General features: G+C 49.2%; 1 long non-coding RNA gene across 1 annotated transcript in view; it reads right to left on the bottom strand.

Annotated features, from left to right (window-relative positions):
* The window catches only part of LOC144367980 (uncharacterized), a 33,705-nt gene that overhangs the window by 6,948 nt on the left and 7,807 nt on the right, over positions 1–18,950 (bottom strand). Inside the window, exon 3 of the long non-coding RNA XR_013427673.1 lies at positions 9,938–10,030. This is a non-coding gene — a long non-coding RNA (uncharacterized LOC144367980). The remainder of the gene's footprint in view (positions 1–9,937; positions 10,031–18,950) is intronic.

Consider the following 18,950-nt stretch of genomic DNA (forward strand, 5'->3'; position numbering starts at 1 on the left):
CCCCACTGGCCTCACTCCGTGTTGCACACAAGTGGAGCTCGGGATTAGCTAACCAACCGTGGCAGGTTGAAAAGGGCTGGAGGCGTGTGTGTGTGTGTGTGTGTGTGTGTGTGTGTGTGTGTGTGTGTGTGCGCGCAGGGGTGGGGGTGGGGATTGTTTGCGTTACAGATTTTCATTTGGTTCCTATTTTTGCAGTGTTGGGAACCAAACCCGAGCTACATGCATGCTCTGCCAACACCTGGCCACTGAGCGCTGTGGAGTCCTGACAGGGGACTTAAATAGCCACCTGCACTTGGCCCTTCTCTCCGTTCAGCCCATTCATTGCTGTTATTTATTGAGCATCTGCTCTGTGCCATAGGTGAGCAGGCACTGAGATGGGGCTGGAATCAGAGGGGAGAGGTCATTCTTGTTAACATGACATTCCGTGTGGGTAGGGGAGGGACAGATCATAACCAAGAGCATGACACGTCGTGGTGGGTGCCACAGTGGAATTCTGACTGGAGAAGGCACCTGGGAGATGGCACGAGAGGAGACACGGGACAGGAGGGAGGGCCAGCCGGGAGGAGCCTCAGTGCCAAGGCCCGAGGGGCTGAAAGGTTTAGGTGGGCCCATGGAAGGCCTATGTCTCAGCCCACAGCTGTCGGAGGAGAGATCTCTGTAGAATGCTCTCCAGGGAGCTGGGTGTGGTGGCGCACGCCTGTAACCCCAGTGAATTGGCTGAGGCAGGAGGATTGCAAGTTCAAAGATAGCCTCAGCAGTTTAGTGAGGCCCCAAGCAGCTTAACAAGACCCTGTCTCAAAAGAAAAAGAATAAAAAGGGCTGAGGATGTGGCTCCACGGTTAAGCACCCCTGAATTTAATCCCTGGTACCAAAAAAATAAAAGAAGGATATTCTCCAGGGATGGTGATGCTGTGGATCAGTCCCTACTCAGCGGACCCCTACGTCCTTGAAACTCTCCTCTCTTGGCTTGTGTGACTCTGGTGGCCGGGAAAACTGTTATTTTCTTGTGAAAATTGAAGCTTAACAACCAACAAAAATATGTTCTTGATTTGAAGGAACCCATAGACATTATGTCAAAAACTGAAGCAGGAAATATTGTCCTTCAGGGGCAAAGGTCAAGCTCCACATTTCCGGGCAGGGCACAGGAGCCAATGTGTCAGAGATTTGGCTGAGATGCAATTAGTCTTGCTTGTAGCTATCGCTGTGTGGTAAACATGTTTGGGACCCTGTCTACTGCTAATGGTGAGCTATTCTTGCAAATAAGATGAATATTTATAAGTTGATGTGTATACAGTAGGAGTGTGCTTTATTCCAATGCTATGAATGGTGTTCCGAGAAGTAAATTGTGGAAGCAAGATAGGCCCCTAAATTGGCAATTTCCACATGCTGCTCAAATGTTAGCCCATCATGTTAGCTGGTGTTTTCCAGCATAGGAATATTCCCTATAGGTTATTGTTCTTTGTCAGGCAAAACATTTTCTCCTTAAAAAAAGGGGAAATTATATGAAGCTGCATGCACTGTAATAACCCAACTTGAAGATGTGTTTGGACACGGTCTAACAATTTACCCAGCCTCAATGAAAATGAAATAAAAATGTGTCTGAAATATGGAATGAAGGTTGGGGGACTCAATAGAAGAGGGCTTGCCTGGCGTGCGTGAGGCCCCAGCCCCAGCACCCCCACACCCCCCAAAAAAGAAAGAAAAAAGACAAAGGGGGAGGGGGTAGAGAAACTGTTGAATATGGCAATTAACACCTTGTGTGTTTTAAACTTTAAGAATGACTTTTAAAGTGGTAAACACTGAGCCAGGCATGGGACTGTGTTCCTGTAATCTAGTGACTCCGCAGGCAGAAGCAGGAGAATCAAGTTCAAGGCCAGCCTTAGCCATTTAGCAACACCCTCAGCAACTTAGGGAGAGCCTTTCTCAAAATAAAAAATTAAAAAGCCTGGGGATGTAGCTCAGTGGTAAAATATTCCTGGCTTCCATCCCCAATCCCCACTCCCTGAAGTAAACACGTGTGATGTCATCATTCAATTTTAAAGAAAATTTTCGTTTGGCATTTACTTTGAGGCTGTGTTTCCTTCTTTTATTAAATGTCTAGGTTATGTAGAGGTCGTTTTTACATATTGTGGAAATAAATCATCTTGTTATTGTAAATTGGCTTCTATAACAATAAGCCATGCATTTGTTATTTTATGAGTTGTTTCAAACAGAAAGTTCCTGAAATGCTTAGTGTCACCTTTCCTTTCAAGGAAAAATGTTTATGTATTACAATGGTCAGTCATTTTTTTTTAAACATAAGCAAAGTGTTAGGGCAAATACAGAACAATGTGTGGTTTTAGGAATACACGTGAGTATCCTGAAGTTCAGATGTTAATACTGAAATCCCAAAGGCTAATGTCTGTTGGGAATTTGAAACCCTTTCTGAAGCTGTATCTGTGTCGTCTTTGGCATCTGCATTTCATCTCAATGCCACTCCTCCACCGCCACCTCTTTGTCATCTCTTCTGACCTTGGGGGTCAGCCTCCAGCTCCTCTGACCCATCACCCAGGCTGACTGGAGGGACCTGACTGCACAAAGTCTTTCCCTGGCCCTGACCCCTTTCTCAGTGTTGCTCAGAATGCTGTCAGTCCACCTGGGAGCGACTTAAATCCGGCAATTTGCAGAAATTATCCAGATAAACAGAATAAAATCTCTGAGTGAAAACCAGGAATCTTCCTGTTCAGTGAGTAGTCAGGATGATTCTGTTTGTAAAACCATTTGATGATTAAACCTAACACAAATGTGGGCCATCACAACAAGCAGATGTCTGCACAGTGGATCCAGCCACCACAAGGCAAAGGCCCCAGTACCCACCACCCGGGTCTGAAGGCAAAGCTTGTCGATCATCCAGGAACTCCCCACATGCCCCTCCTGGGCATCACCCCGTCCCTCTGTACCCCAAGAGCAACTGTCCCCCTGACTTCTGCTTCGCCTGTGTTTTATTCGTATGGGTTTGTTTCTGTTTGGATTCTCTCTGAGTTTTGCTTGTTTGTTTACATGCGTCTTCAAATCTTATTTAGTCTTTGCTTCCTTTCCCATTTCATTCCTTCTTCTCATTCATGTTAGTGCAGCTTGATGGTCATCTTAAAGAGTTTCTTTCCCACAGTCCTTGGCAATTGCATACCCACGTTTCCCCTCTCCTCAAATTTCCTTTACTGGTGTACAATTGAATCTAGAGGCTTCATCAGACTTATGTTTGTTTATTTTTAAGTTTGAGACAGGGTCTCCCTAAGTTGCTGAGGCTGGCCTCAAACTTGTGATCCTCCTGCCTCAGCCTCCCAAGTCATTGGGATTACAAGCATGCACCACAGTGTGTATCTCCTCCTCCTCTTTCCTCCTCCTCCTCCTCTTGACAAATCTAGGTGATGTGTATTCACAGACTCCTAGTGTTCTGTTCTCTTTCTCCTCTTATACATTTCTGGCCTCAAACTTGAAATCAGTCCAGCTGTCTTGGGTAAATATCCACAAATGGAATTGCTAGTTCATAAGTTAGATAAATAATAAATGCAAAGCATTCTGAGAATCTGATAGCTTTCTGGGGTTCGTCTAGTTTTGGACTTTCCCACCAGCTATGTGTGAAAGTCTCAGCTACTCCAAATTTAGTATTTGTTAACCCTTTTCTTAATGTCAGCCATTGTCATGGCATGAAATACTCTTATTGTGTTTGAAGTTAATACATTTTCGTAACAACTAACTGGCTGAATACCTTTTCTTACGCTTATTGGCCTCTTCCATAAAATCTTTTTTTTTTTTTTTTTGTGAAAGGCTTGTCCAACTTCTATTTCAGAGATCTGCTACTGTGTAACACACCAACACAAAAACAAGTGGTTTAAGACAAAGCCATTCATTGCCATGCTGTCCCAGGATCTGAACTGGGCACATCTGGGTGGGGCCTTTGCTCTGAGTGACGTCGGCTATAGTCATCTGGAGGCTCAAGAGCAGCTGAAATCGAAGACAACCTAATGCGCACCTCTGGTGTCTTAGTTGTGATGGCTCCAACAGCTGGAGGCTGGCCAGGTGTCCCCGACTTTGAAGTCCCCCGTCAGGGTCATCAGATCAGGTTACACGATGGCTCCGAAGATGACATACCTAGGTGAGGGAGCTTACTCGTTGAGTCCTTGAGTTCTTAGCCAAGTCCCACAAACTTAGTAAATCCAACGACCAAGTCCAGAGTCACAAGGGAAGGGACCACCCAAGGGCAGGGACATCAGGTGCATGGTTCACTGAGGTTGTCAACCTAACTGACAACCAAAGAGAGAGTCTCTAACGAGCGCTGGAGTTTAATCGAGAAGCCCAAAGCTTCGCAAAGGGAATGCAGGTGCCGCAGGAACCAGGGCCATACTCAAGCAGGCTGAGGAAAGGGGAGGTTTCTAAAGACAATGGAGAAGGGAGGATTCCATAAAATGTGTGATGGCCCCATGGCTCAGTGACCAAGGTGGCACCCATCTGAGGTTGACAGTTGCTGGGCAAATGTCCATCAAGAAATATTATTATTATTATACTGGGGATTGGACCCAGGTGCTTAACCACGGAGCCGCATCCCAGCCCTTTTTATTTTGTATTTTGAGACAGGGTCTCGCTGAGTTGCTGAGGCTGGCTTTGAACCTGCCATCCTCTTGTGTCAGCCTCCCCAGCTGCTGGGATTACAGGCGTGCGCCCCGGCGCTGGGCCAGAAGTACTCTTTGCGTGAGGTTGTGGTGGCTTTCATGCAAAGCTGGCCTCTGGGAGACTCTCGTGACGGCTCCTCTCGGGCCAACGTGCGTGAGAACTCTTCCTTCCTAACCCTCGGCCTTATCTATGATTTTGCTGGGTTCACAGCCAGCAGCTCTGTGTTTTGGCTGTGAGAGCTTACCCAAGGGGCCCCAGTGCAAGTCGACCACAATCTTTCATCCGTTTCTAATTGGATCATCTTTTTTATATCGCACAGCTCTGTGTATGCTCTGAAAAAACTCTTTGTCAGATGGACCGTGTGCATTTCTCCAAGCCTATACTTTGCCTTTTCACTTTCTTAAAAGGAGTCTGTCTCCTCTCTCTCTCCGCCCCCTACCCCCTCTCTCTCCTGGGGGTTGCACACAGGGATGCTGAGATACATCCCATACCCCATCTTTTTACTTTTTATTTTGAGACAGGGTCACTTAGTTGCTGAGGGCCTTGCTAAGTTGCTGAGGCTGGCCTTGAACTTGCAATCCTCCTGCCTCAGCCTCCTGAGTTGCTGGGATTACGGCTGTGCGACATTTACACCTGGCTAAAGGTATCTCTTGAGAGAACACAGTTTTTATTGTGATGAAGTTCAGGGTGTAATATTTTTCTCTTACAGACAGTCCTTTTTGGGTTCTAAGAAACTTTCACCAACCTCAAAGTCGTAAAGATATCCTTTGTGTTTTCTTCTTGTGTGTTTTGGGGTTCTAACTTTTTCATTTGGGTTTTATTCTATTTATTTATTTTTAATATTTTTATTATATTTCTTTTGGATATAGATTGTCACAACACAATACCTTTATTTTTATGTGGTGCTGAGGATCGAACCTGGGTCCTGCCCATTCTAGGTGAGCACTCTACCACTGAGCCACAATCCCAGCCCTGGGTTTTATCTTTAATTTTTTTTTTTTTTAGTTGTAGATGGACAGAATGCCCCTATTCTATCCGTTTATTTTTATGTGGTGCTGAGGATCGAACCCAGTACCTCACACATGCTAGGCAAGCACTCTACCATTGAGCCACAAGCCCAGCCCCCTTCATTTGGGTTTATATGATAAATTAATTTTTTATTTGTGGAATAAAAAGGAATTGAAATTATTATTATTTATACAATAAATATTAAATAATAGAACATAATAGTAAATAATATAAATCAATAACATAGTAAATAATATTGTGCATGCTAGGCAAGCATCTTACCACCGATCCGCGCCTCCAGCTCCAAGATTTACTTTTTTTTCAAGTGAATACTGGATGTCTCAGCATGGTTTATGAAGTGTTTCCTTTCCCCCACTGAATTAACTTGCCCCTTGTTAGAAGACAGTTAAAACCCACTGACTCTGTATTTACTATTATAAACAGTATTTTAATTTTACCTTCCAGTTGATTGTGGTATGAATACAAAAAGTTGGGGGTTTGTATGTTAATTTTGTATCTGTGACCCTGATGAATTCATTTTTAATTTTAGTAAGGTTTTTTTTTTTGAGGGGGGGGAGGGCGCAGATGGAGGGAGTAGAATCCACATATTTACTATCTACCCAATCATGTGATGTGGAAAAATGACCATTTCACACTGCTCCCCCCACCCCCACCCTGCATTTATATCTTTTATTTCTTTTTCTCAACTATGGAACTGGCCGCACTTTCCAAAATAATGCTGAATAGAAGGGATAAGGAAAATATTTGCCTTAGGGAATCTTAGTGAAAACCTGTTCAGTGTTTCTCTATTAATTAAATATGATGTTAGCTATAAATGTTTCATGAATGTCTTTTATTAGAAGTTATTTTCTATTCCTAGCTTGTTAGGGCTGAGTGTGTGTGTGTGTATGTTTTGTTTTGCTTTCTAAATAATAAGTGGGTGTTATTTATTTATTTATTTTTGTACTGGGATTTGGTATTTAGTAGTCACTAAGCTACACCCCTAGCCCCTTTTATTTATTTTTAAATTTTATTTATTTATTTATCTGGAGGAACTTGGACTTTAACCCAGAGGCAATTTACCACTGAGCTCATCCCAGACCATTTTTTTTTTTTTTTTTGAGACAGGGTTTCTCTAACTTGCTTAGTTCTTGTTAAGTCACTCAGGCTGGCCTTGGATTTGCAATCTGCCTGACTTAACATTTTTTTATGGATTCATTTGAGATTATTTTTACTTTTTTGATAGTAAATTACAATAATTGATTTTTGACCATTAAACGAATCTTAAATTTCTAGAGTAAACTCCATTTTCTCATGATATTTCTGTCCTTTTTATATGTAACTAATTTGATTTGCTAATATTTTGTTAGGCATTTCTGCAACTATGTTTATAAAGGATATTGCTTTGTGGTTTTTAAAAACAACGTCTTTACCTGTTGGTGTTAGGCTTATGCTGACCTCATAAAGTATATTGGGAAGTGGTCTTTCTTCCCTCACACTGTGAAGGAGTTTGTAGAAGTTGGTGCTATTTTTTCCTTAAAGCCACTTGAACTGGAGTAATCTTTGTTAGAATTTTTTCTTAATTCCAAGTTCAATTTCTTCAATTGGTGTAGAGCTTATTTAGATTTTCTATTTCTTTCTGTTAGTTTTGATAAGTTGTTTCTTTCAAGGAATTTGTTAAATCTATTGACCTAAAGTAGTTCATATTGATTTTATGTGTAGAATCTTTCTTTTTTAAAAAAATTTTTAGGAACTGAGATTGTGGTTCAGTGGTAGAGCGATTGCCTAGCATGTGTGAGGCCCTGGGTTTGATTCTCAGCACCACATAAAAATAAATAAAGGTTCATTGACAACTAAAAAAAAAATTTTAAAAATTTTTAGATGTTGATGGGCCTTTATTTTATTCATTTATTTATATGCAGTGCTGAGAATTAAAGCCAATGCTTCATCCATGCTAGGCAAGCACTCTACCACTGAGCCCAGCCCCAGCCCCGGGAATGATATTCTTTCTTTCGTCCTAATATTAGGCAACATTTGCCCACCCACCCCCTTCACTCTTGCTAGGGGTTTATCCATTTTATTAATTTGTTTTTTCTTTATTTCTTTTCTTTTCTTTTTCTTTTTTTTTTGTACTAGGGATTGAACTCAGGGGCGCTTAACCACTGAGCACATCCCCAGCCCATTTTATTTTTTATTTTGAGACAGGGTCTCACTAAGGTGCTAAGGTCTTCACTAACTGGCTTTGAACTTGGGATCCTCTTGCCACAGCCTCCCAGGTGGCTGAGATTACAGGTGGTGCCACCACACCCGGCCACTTTATTAATCTTTCCAAAGAACCACTCTTCATTTTGTACATTCTATGGCTTTTCACAAATGTATAACATGTATATACCATTACTGTGTCAAACTAAATGCTTTCACTATCCTAAGAACTCCATGCACTCACCTATCCGTCCTTCCACCCCCAGCCCCTGATGGCCACTGATCTTTTTACCCTTTTCATGGTTTTGCCTTTTCCAAAATGTCACATAGTTGGAACTATACAGTATGTAGGTCTTTCTGAATGTAAATTAAATATACTTATAAATACAAATGTGGGGGGGGCTTGGAATTTGCTTGGGTTTTTGAACCTGTAGATTGATGGTGTATCAGTTCTGGGAAATTTTCAGTTACTAATCCTTCAAATATCATGTCTTTCCCATTTGTTCTCTCTTTCTAAAGTTCTAGTTAAATAAATGTTAGATGATTCTCACTTATTCTCCAGGTCTTTTATGCTTTCTTCTGTATTATTTTTTTATTCCTCCTGTCTCTCATGCTCATTCTGTATAATTTCTTCTGGCTTTTCTTCCAGTTCACCAATTCTCTTTTCAGCTATATCCAATCTGCTTTAAACTTCCTTTTGATTTTCTAATTATTATATTGTTCATTTTTGGAAGTTAAAGTCTCTTTTCTACCGTTACTGTGTGTGTGTGTGTGTGTGTGTGTGTGTGTGTGTGTATGTGGGTGTGCTGCTGGGGACTGAACCCAGGGCCTTGTGCATACAAAGCAAGCACTCTACCAATTGCGGTATATCTTCAGCCCTACTGTTACTTTTTATAGTTTCCCATGTTTCACACTTTTTATCATTTCCCTGTTTCATGAAATATTTTCAAGCTAGTCTTTTGCTTATTTAAGATTATATTTATCACCGTTTTGGGCTGGGATTGTAGCTCAGTGATAGAGCGCTTGCCTTGCATGTGTGAGGCACTGGGTTTGATCCTCAGCACCACATAAAAATAAATAAATAAAGTATTGTGTTCCCATCTACAACTAAAAGTATTTAAAAAAAAAAAAGAAGAAAAAGAAGAAGAATCGCCGTTTTATCGTCTATGTGAAATAATTCATGTTTCAGTCCTTTATGGGTTTTACTGTCTCTTGCTTCTTCTGGTTCTTGCCATGGGGTCTGTTCCCCTTCTCTGTGAGCTTCACTGTCTTCACCAGGTGCTTGCAATTGTGTGACTAGGGTGGAGCCCACACTGAAGGAACTCACCTCCAAGGAGGATTTCCATTCCTTCTTCCAGGAGCCTGAGGCACAAACAGTCTGGGAATATCTTGATCCAAGTTCAAGGCTTAAAATCACAGAGCACCCAGGAGATACAAGCGAGGTCATCCTGGGGGCTGGTTTACTTCTGAGAGTGTGGCTCTTTGGAATACCAGCCTATTGGGGAGGGTCTTCTATTCGATCTGCCTCTCTTTGCTCTGGATTTGTACCTGTGCCCTTTGCCTAAGGGACTCATCCAAACACTAGTTCCTATTGGCCAGATTCAGAAATGTCCTCAGAGTAAAAGTGAATTTCCTGCTTGGCTTATCTAGGTTGCTGTTTTCAGTTCTGGTCTGGTGACTCCTAACCCCTGGCTATGCCAGTATCTCAGCACCTTTAACTGCTTTCAGTGGGAGGACCCATCTGAATAACACTGGCCTTCCCAGAAAAGAGGAGTCAGCCAGACTCCAGGCTGCAGTCTATAGAGATGGAACAGTAACCAACTGCCCAGAATCTTTCAACCAGGAAGCAACAAGCCAGGCTGCAGACAGGGCTGTCTTATCAATAGATCTTCACTCCCTGACAGTACTCTTTGAGACTTGATTTTTTTCATATTTACATACAAATTCAGAGCTGGATATATGAGTGTCCACTGGACTCAGGACTTCGTGGTCTTTCAGTTCCCAGCAACGGACTCGCCCTCCCTTTCCCCTTTAGTTCTGGAATTTCCACTGGAGGCGGGTCATGGAGAATTCCTACCTTAGCCACAAGGGGGCAGTGGTGCGCAGAGAATGCCCAGATTCTGCCAAGACAACCCGCCCACGCTTCCTTCTTGGTGGTCTTGGCTTCTCACTGTCAGAATAAAGAGAAAATGCTTTAGCTTGGGATTCAAAACCTGTTTCCCCTCTGCTTCATTTCACTTATCATACTGGCTGATGCCTCCTCTGGCACAGAGGAGGGGGCACAGAGATAAGCCTTACCTGCTTCCTATCTTTGAGGACGGGTGGTCTGCTGGACCCTCTCGGGGCTGGGTTTGGGGCTGGTTTTCCCACCTCCAGGTCCTTGCTCCCTGCACTGAGGTGCCTCCCTCCCCAGCACTGTTATCACTTTCCCCCGCATCCTTAGGCTCAGCTTGCACACCAGCTCTTCGGGGGAGCCTCCTGAACACCCCCATCTCAATCCCCACATCTCAGTCTCGCTCCCTGTGCTCCCAGCCTGGTTCTGTCCCTGGCAGCCTGGCCATGGGCCTGCCCAACTCCCTGATCCCAAGCTACCCAGGCAGGGAGGGCGCCCCTCAACTCTGGACCCCTCTGCCAGCCCAGGGTGCCATGAGTGCTGGAGGAAGCGCCAGAATCAACACTCAGGGGGTTCCACCGTGGTCACAGCTCCTTTCTCCACCCCAGACCCCAGGCCTTGGGGGGTCCAACTTTGTGGTCATTGCTGAGAAAAAATAAGAGACACTTCTAGCTCCAAGAACCAGTGGATAAAAAAAAAAAAAAAGAAACCATGAGTCAGGTGCAGTGACACACACCTATAATCACAGCGACTTGGGAGGCTGAAGCAGGAGGATTGCAGTTTCGAGGCCAGCCTCAGAAACTTAGCAAGGGCCCTGTCTCCAAATAAAAAAATAAAATAAAAAGGTCTGGGGATGTAGCTCCGTGGTAAAGTCCTCCTGGGTCCAACCCCCAGTACCAAACAAAAAGACATGAAAACCCTAGAAGAAAACATGGGAGGGTTTCTAATTAATTTTGGAGTTAGAAAGATCTTAAAACTAGAAGCCATTAAAAAAAATTAGAAGTGGCTCTTATGCTTTTGAAGAAATGCTCAGTCTTATTCAAAAGCAGATAATCATAAATTTAAAATATGTTGAGAGTTCATTTTTCACCTATCAGATTGGCAGACATCCAGCCTTGATAACATTCTTCAGGCAGCATGTGGAGAGGCAGGCATGCTGTCACCACTGGACCAAACCCCCATGGAGGAGATGGCACTGTCTACCAAAAATCACAAAGGGGACTGTGTAGGCAGAACTCTGAGGTGACCCCTACTGCCTTCATCCTTGGGTGGTCCCCTACCCTGGGTAGGTGGGATCTATGAATACGCTGAGGCTGAACTCAACCCTGACATTCCACGAGATGGCCAAAGGGATTTTGCGAATGTTAAGTTAGGTCCCATGTCCCTAGAGATTGGGAGATGACCCTGGGGGGGGGGGGGTAAAACCTGATCAGGTGAGTAGGGCGTTCTCCCTGGCAGAGGTCAGAGATTTGAAGCATGAGAAAGACCACTGTGTCATCTCTGGCTCAAAGTCGGAGGGAGCTGCGTGACAAGGACTGCGGTTGCCCTCTGGGGGCTGAGGGTGGCCTCCAGCTTCTAGCCAGCAAGACAGCAGGGGCCTCAGCTCTCCAACCCCGAGCAGCCAAATTCGGTCAAGAAGAAGAACTGAGCTCGCCCCGCACAGTGGCACATGCCTAGGGTCCAGCGGCCCGGGAGGCTGAGGCAGGAGGATCACGAGTTTGAGGTCTCCAGCAATTTGTGGAGGCCTAAGCCTCTCAGTGAGACCCTGTATCATAAAAAGAAGGACTGGGAATGTAGCTCAGTGGTAAAGTGTCCCTGGGTTCAATCCCTTGTACCAAAAAAAAAAAAAAGAAACTCTGAAAGAATATAGGAGATGCGAAGAAGAAAATAGGGGGTGGCAACGCGGAGTCAGAATGGGAACGATGTTTTTTTGGCTTTGCCGTGCTGGGGATGGAACCCCGAGGCCTGGACTCGCTGGGCAAGGGCTCTACCGCTGAGCTGCACCCCCAGGAGAGACTTTTATTGTCAGCTTTTAAAACCTATACTTTTTGAACCATAAGAACATACTCGTGGATGAGAAAATCAAATAAGGATGATTGTTTTGAGAGGAACCCACGAGATCCTGTCCCCACAGCCTCTTCCTGAGCCGCAGCCTTGCTCTTCGCGCCTCCATGGGTTGGTTCTGGGTGATCTCTGGCATCTGCCCTCCCCCCCTTCTGCCATAGAGACCAGGATTCAGATAGCTGCGTCTTCCCTCTGGGACTGTTTCTCGCCTGTGAACCGGGGGTGGTGATCCCTGTGGGGCCGACGGGGAGGAATGAGAGAGCCGTGTCCAACACCCAGGCCCGGGGGAGGCCGTGACATCTGTGCTGTGCAGGAAAGGGACTTCATCGTCCACAGTAGATGGACAATGGATGACAAGGACAGCTCCCTGTCTTCCCCTGTCACTGTCCCTTCGGTTGCACGCGAGAGGGTCAAACGGAACGATCTCTTGGATTTCTACGCGCTTCACACCCTTGGTGACCATGGGGGACACTTCGCCATTTCAGATATGGGTTAGTGAGGCCCAGGAGGGATGGTGACCTGCCCGAGGTCACCCTGCAGCGTGTCAGAGGCAGAGCCAGGACTGGTACCTGAGGGCCCTGGCCTGGACTTAAATGCCCCCGTGGTGATGTCAGGGGAGACGATTTCCCGGGGACTGTCCTTACCTTCCCTGCTTCTGGTGGTGACTGCAAGGGGACTGCTGTCCACCCACAGCCAGGACTGCCCTGCGGCTCCACCGCCTCTGCCCTCACCAGGACGCAGCAGTGAGGCTGGGGTGTCCCTGGTGCTCGGCGGAGGGCACATCCCTGCAGAAAGGGCCAAGATTCCAAGTGTCCTTGTGTCCACTGGAGGAGGTGGCCCTCTGCTGCCTCTGCCTCTGGTCCCCACCTGCCTCCCAGCCCAGGTGCCACTGAGCTCCCGGACTTCCTCTCCTGGGCCAGGGGGAGGTCTCTGGTCACCTAGATGCTCTCAGCCTCTGGCTCTGCTTCTTCTCCCCGGTTTTCCAAGACCCTCAGGACCCTGGACTGAACGACCCGTCTCTTGTTTAATTGGTGTGAAGCTGGGCTCTGCTATTTGAGCCTTGAGCTGACAGAGGAATCTGAGTGTTTCTTTAAGCAGCAATCACACTGCCGGTTCTGTTTCCGACAGGGGAGTACATCTGTCTGCTCCCCCAGTGGCTCCCAGGGTGCTCCTGGGGGGAGTGGGGAGGCTGTTTGCTGCTTCTCAAACCGATCTGCACTGAGGCTGCAGAGTGCCCATGACAGCAGGCTCCCCTTCCACACTGTTTTGACTGGTTAAGTCTGGTTTTAAGGCGTTGACCCAGGAGGTTTGTGCCGGTTCCTACTATTTTAGCTAAACTTCCCTGGGGGGCCACGGAAACACACTTGAGTCCAGGGGCGGGTCGGAGTGGGGCCGTGTCTGCCTCCGTTTGGGTGCCTTTGATAATAGCGGACTCTTATTTTGTGCTGAGAGTCGCCCGTTCCAGGTGCCTTCCATCTGTGAACTCACATAATCCTCACGAAGCGTTCATTTTACCGAGGAGAAACCGAGGCATTCAGAGTTTAAAAACACGCCCCAGCTTGCAGGTGTGCCGAGCCAGGGCTGGAAGCTGCTTCCTACCCCCAGTCCGCCCATCACTGCAGGGTGAGGAGTGTTGCAGCCACTGAAGATGGTTTGATACAGCCTGAGCCAGTTTGTTCTGCTTTTGCCGGCGTGGGCTGCTTTGTGCTGGCTTGATCTACACTTGGCCTTGATTTTGGCACATTCCAATTGATGCTAGATCTCAGGCCCCGTGCATCCTTGAAACGGAAGACCCCCGTGTGGGTTTCCTAGGGCTGCTGTCGCAAACTGCCCAGGACTTGGCTGTTGAACCAACTCAAGTGTGTTGGGCCAGAAGTCCAAAGTCAAGGTGTCGGCTGGGCTGGGCTACTCTCCACCTTGAAGCTCTGGGAGAAAATCTGTTCCTAGTCTCTCTCTTCCAGCTGCTGGTGGCTCTGGGTGTCCCTAGACTTGTGGCCACAGAACTCCAGCCTGTGCCTCCGTGGCCACGTCTGTCGACGTCCTGTGTGAATCTCATATGGACCCCCGTCAGTAGACTTAGGGCCCACTCATAATCTAGGATGATCTCATCTCGAGATCCTTAACTTGAGAACTATGCAAGGATTCCTTTTTCCAAATAAGGTCACGTTCACAGATTCCAGGGCTCAGGACGTGAACATCTTCTGAGGTTCTCCATTACAGCACAACAGGTCACAGCCTGGGGTTTCGTGAGGAGCCGTTTCTTAAGGGGGGGCTCTTGCCGGTAGTGCACCCCCATAATCCCAGCTACTCTAGAGGCTAAAGCAGGAGACTTGCAAATTCAAGGCCAGACTGTGACAATTAAGTGAGACCATGTCTCAAAACGGTGTAAAAGGGCTGGGGATGTAGCTCAGTGGTAGAGCCTAGAGCACCCCTGGGTTCCATCCCCTGTACGGCGGGCGAGGGTGCTTTTTCCCTGGTATTTACCCAGCCGTGGAGATTCCATTACTGTCTGCTCAGGGGTCAAAAGGGAAGGTGTGAGATGTGCTTGCAGGCCCGGAAGAACCCCTTGCACTTTTTCAGGACTCAACTATTTATTAATATCTCTGTTTGGAACAATCAAGGCTTCCAGGAAATGTCATGTGAGATACGGAAATGTTCCCGCCAACAGGCCCGTGGGGACAGCAGCAGCTCTGAAGATGTTGGAGGGCGATAACACCAAGCTTGGGGCGCCCGGGCCGCAGGCTTCAGTGAAGATGCGGCTGATTGAAGGATGGCGGGGAATCATGGGACGAGGAGCACGGACCCCAAACCTCCCGGCACTCCTAGGTGCAGGGGTCACTGCATGGCAGGAAGATTTCCAAGGAACCAGCACTCAGGGGCCTCTGGCCCCGCTGGCCCCAAACACCGGTGGCCCAGAAATACTACAGGAAAGGGGAAGCTGTGACTTCTCTTCCACATTCCCCACTTCTGACTACAGCTGATGGCCCCGAGCACCACCAAGTGTGACAGCCGACCTAGTCCCAGGACAGTGGTGATCGGGCTCCTAACAGCTGTGCACTCTTGGGCAAGCCAGAGAGCCTTTCTGAGCCTGGACTTTCTCATCTGTACAATGGAGTGGATCCGGTGAGTGGGAGAAAGCCCGCGCTTGGCACCTGCCGTGTGTGGCAGTTAAATGCCCCTAGGCAGCCTGGCGGGCTGGGCTCCTTACGCACTTGTGGTCGGCAACCTCAGAGGTCTCCCTGCACCGCGGCCGGCCGTGTCACACCCAAGCCTCCACCCTGCGTCCCTCCCTCTCCAGGCCCACTTCAGCGGTGACCTGCTCTTGCTCCGTTGGAGACATAGGGACCCTCGGAGGGAAGTCCCCGTCTGTGACTCGTTTCAGGCTCGCCTCCTCCTCTTGCTTCTGTCTCTCATGGTCGATGGTCGCTGTAGCTATCAGAGGCCAACTCCGCACTCTTTTCCGCCGACTTCCCAGCCAAGCTTGCCCCACCCCCACGTCACCAGGTCTACTGGGGATCTGTCCACATCTCACGATACCTGTCGCGGCAGACCTGCAGCTCATCCGTGTTTTGGTGCCGGGGGTTGAACCCAGGGCCTCCTGGAAGCACGCCCTGTTCCCCTGAGCCACACCCCGGCCCTCTCCCTGCTTCTTGAATCTCTTGGTTGGGCTTCTGGACATGGCTCTCCCCTGACTCCCCGCCCCCCAACTCCCCTGGTCACTCCTGCTCAGTGACCTCACCACTCCCTCTTCTCAGCCAGACACTGATTCAATTTATTTGGTTCTAGCGACTGAACCGAGGGACACTTGGCCACTTAGCTACATCCCGGCCCTTTTTAGTTTTTATTTAAGACAGGATCTCGCTAAGTTGCTGAGGCTGGCCTTGAACGTGCAACCCTCCAGCCTCAGCCTTGAATGTACAATCCTCCAGCCTCAGCCTCTGAGTTGCTGGGATTACAAACATGTGCCACTGGGCCTGGCCTGCCAGATATTTTTAGACCTGGGTCTCGCTAGGCTGGCCCAGGACTCCTGCGCTCACAAGATCCCCCTGCCGCCACCGTCTGAATAGCTGGGACCATGGGCATGTGCCACAGCACCCAGCCTCTCTGCCAGACTTCTAATGTGGGAGGCTCTGAACCCCACCTGCTTCCTCTGGTCCAGCTTGAGCAGGGAACCAGCCTAGGTCACACTCGCTCTGTGGTCAAAGCCACCAGGAGCCCACTCAGATTCAAGGGGAGGAACATCTTTGCCTCACGACAGGAAAAGGAGCAGAGGTTTTGCTAGAAATCAGCAGCTTCCAGGATATCTGCCCCCACATCCCGTCCTGCGGCAAGTCTTGACAATCCGGCTCTCCCAAGATGCCTCAGAGGCCGCCTCTGACTGCCATGCCACCAGCCTCCATCAAATGAGCACGGCTAGTCCAGAGCACCCGGAGCCTCCCGATGGCTTCTCTCATCGACTTGTCCCCTATAATACTCTGTTCTCTCCACAGCAGCCAGAGAGGGTTTTTGTACATGCAAATCAGAATGATCTCATTTCACATGTAGATATCTTCAGTGGCAAGCCGGGGGCGGTGACACACGCCTGTAATCCCCAGCAGGTCCGGAGGCTGAAGCAGGAGGATCTCAAGCTCAAGGATAGCCTCTGAAACTTAGCGAGGCCCTGAACAACTTAGCAAGGTCCTGCCTCAAAATTAAAAAGGGCTGGGGATATGATTTAGGGGTAGCACCCCTGGGTTCAATCACCGGTATAAAAAAACAAAAAAACAAAAAGACTCTTAGTGGTAAAAGACAATCCCAGCTCCTTTCCACAGCTGGAGTGGGTCTCACGGCTTTGCTCCTGTGACTGTCCTGGGCGCTAGGAATGGCTGCGTTCTTCTCATCCTTGGGTTGCCAGCGCAGCCCTCTACTTTCTGAGACCACGCGGCCCACCGCAGCCATCCCGGCCCTCATGCTGGCGGGACGTCCCACACTTCGTGTTGGGCTGCGCCCCTTCGGGTCTGTGTTCCCGTTAGATGGCAGACTGCACCACAGCAGCACGAGGCCTGTCTGGTCAACCTGGGCATGTGGCACCCAGCGCAAGTATTTGTTGAATGAATGAAAACCTGAAGCTGCGCTGGAGGGCGTGGCACCCCCCTCCGTGGCCCCGAATCTTATCTCCCACAAGCCCCCGCACCTGCCACCCAGCCTCCACTCGGCCTCCCAGCCTCCACTCAGCCTCCATGGGTGTTTCTCACCGCAGAGTCCAGAGGCCCCAGGGGGCCCGTGCATCAGGACCGGCCCCAGCCTGCTGCCCTCCAGCCTGGCCAGGATCTGACTCAGGCCAGATCACAGCTCTGGACGGGGGGCTGCCTGTGGAAGCTCGAGCCTTAGCTGAGGTGCTGGGACCCCACATGTCGGGGACCGAGGTGCAGAATGGCTGCCCTGACCAGGCCTCTGCTCTGCTGTGAGTCCTTAGGTGTGTAACTGCCCCTCGGTGGCTTCACTCTCCCTGTAGAATGAGGGGAGTGTGGGAGGGTCTCCAGGCAGCAGTGGGGAGGCCAAGACCAGACAGGGCCAGTGCTGCCCAGTGTCCCCTGTGAGGGAGGACAGAGTCCCCACGGAGAGCCAGGTCACCTGCCTCCAGGGAAGGCCTCCAGGGGAAGACTCCCTTGTGTCTCTCACTTGCTGCTCTGTCCCAGGCCCTGGGACCGAGCCCCTCTCTGGGCAAGAATAAGACACCATGAGTCACTGGGAGGGAGGGAAGGAAAGCGCGTGTCCAGCCCCCGGCCCTGCCCTCTTCCTCTGCTCCTTGGCCACAAAACCCAGTGAGTCACTAGATTCCACTGGGGTGGGCTCAGCGCCAAGCCCCGAGATGATGGGGGCTGCTCCTGGCTCTGCCCTCTTCCCCTGCGGGGTGTTCCTGCCGCCTATGCACAGACAGACAGACAACAAGGACAGACAGACAGCTAGAAGCCCAGGCAGACACAAGCAGACACTGGCACTGATACATGAACACCTCCAGGACAGGTGGACTGGACAGATCAGCCGCAGAGCCACACGCTCAGGCACCCAAGCAGCAAGCCCACGCACACAGGCAAATGACAGACAGACAGACAGACAACTTCCAGAGGACACGAACACACATGCAGACAGACAAGTGAGCAGGTAGACAAGCAGACAGACAGACAAGAACTGGCAGACAGGCAAAATGTCCAGACAGGCAGGTACGCAGGCGTGCAACAGACAGGCGGGTAGACAGATGGACAGACAGACACAGATCAACCGCCACTCAAGCAGAAACTCCCACAGACACAAATGCTTGGGAATATGCCACATGGGCACACGTGCCACACACTCCTGGGGGCAGCACCCACAGTGATCTGGGGCAACAGACAGGCTGGGGCCCCCGAGCCAGTCCCAAGCCCAGAGCCATGGAGCCCGTCTGTGAAAGCAGGTGCCCGGGGGACTTCCAAAGGCAGCCTCTGTCGCCCACCCAGAGGACATGACCTCTGCCAATTCCAAGGGACCCACCCGCCTTACAGTGAGATGAATGGAGGTTAGATAGGAAGAATGACTTCCCAGCCAGGAGCAGACGTGCAGGGGTGACTAAGGTGACCGGGAAGAGCGGGAGGCTAGAAGGTAGGCGCCTCTGTTCTGGCTGCTCCAGCCAATCTGCCCTGAGCCTCGGTTGCTCAGTGTCTTCCCAAGTCCCTGCAGGGAGCAGGGGCCGCTCAGGGTATGCAGTGCCCGTGTGGGGCTGGACATTGCCCCCACCGCCAGGGCGGGACCCCTTGGTGACTCACCCCCACTGTCCCATAGCAGGGGGTGGCCCAGCCACAAGTGCCCCGTTGTCCTGGTCCCTCGGCCTCTGCCAGGAGCCGGCTGGCTGAGGATGCCCTGGCTGGGGGAGGGGCAGGCGGTGGGCAGAGGCGCA

The sequence above is a fragment of the Ictidomys tridecemlineatus genome, chromosome 11 (assembly GCF_052094955.1).
Source record: "Ictidomys tridecemlineatus isolate mIctTri1 chromosome 11, mIctTri1.hap1, whole genome shotgun sequence".
In the NCBI taxonomy this organism is placed as follows: domain Eukaryota; kingdom Metazoa; phylum Chordata; class Mammalia; order Rodentia; family Sciuridae; genus Ictidomys; species Ictidomys tridecemlineatus.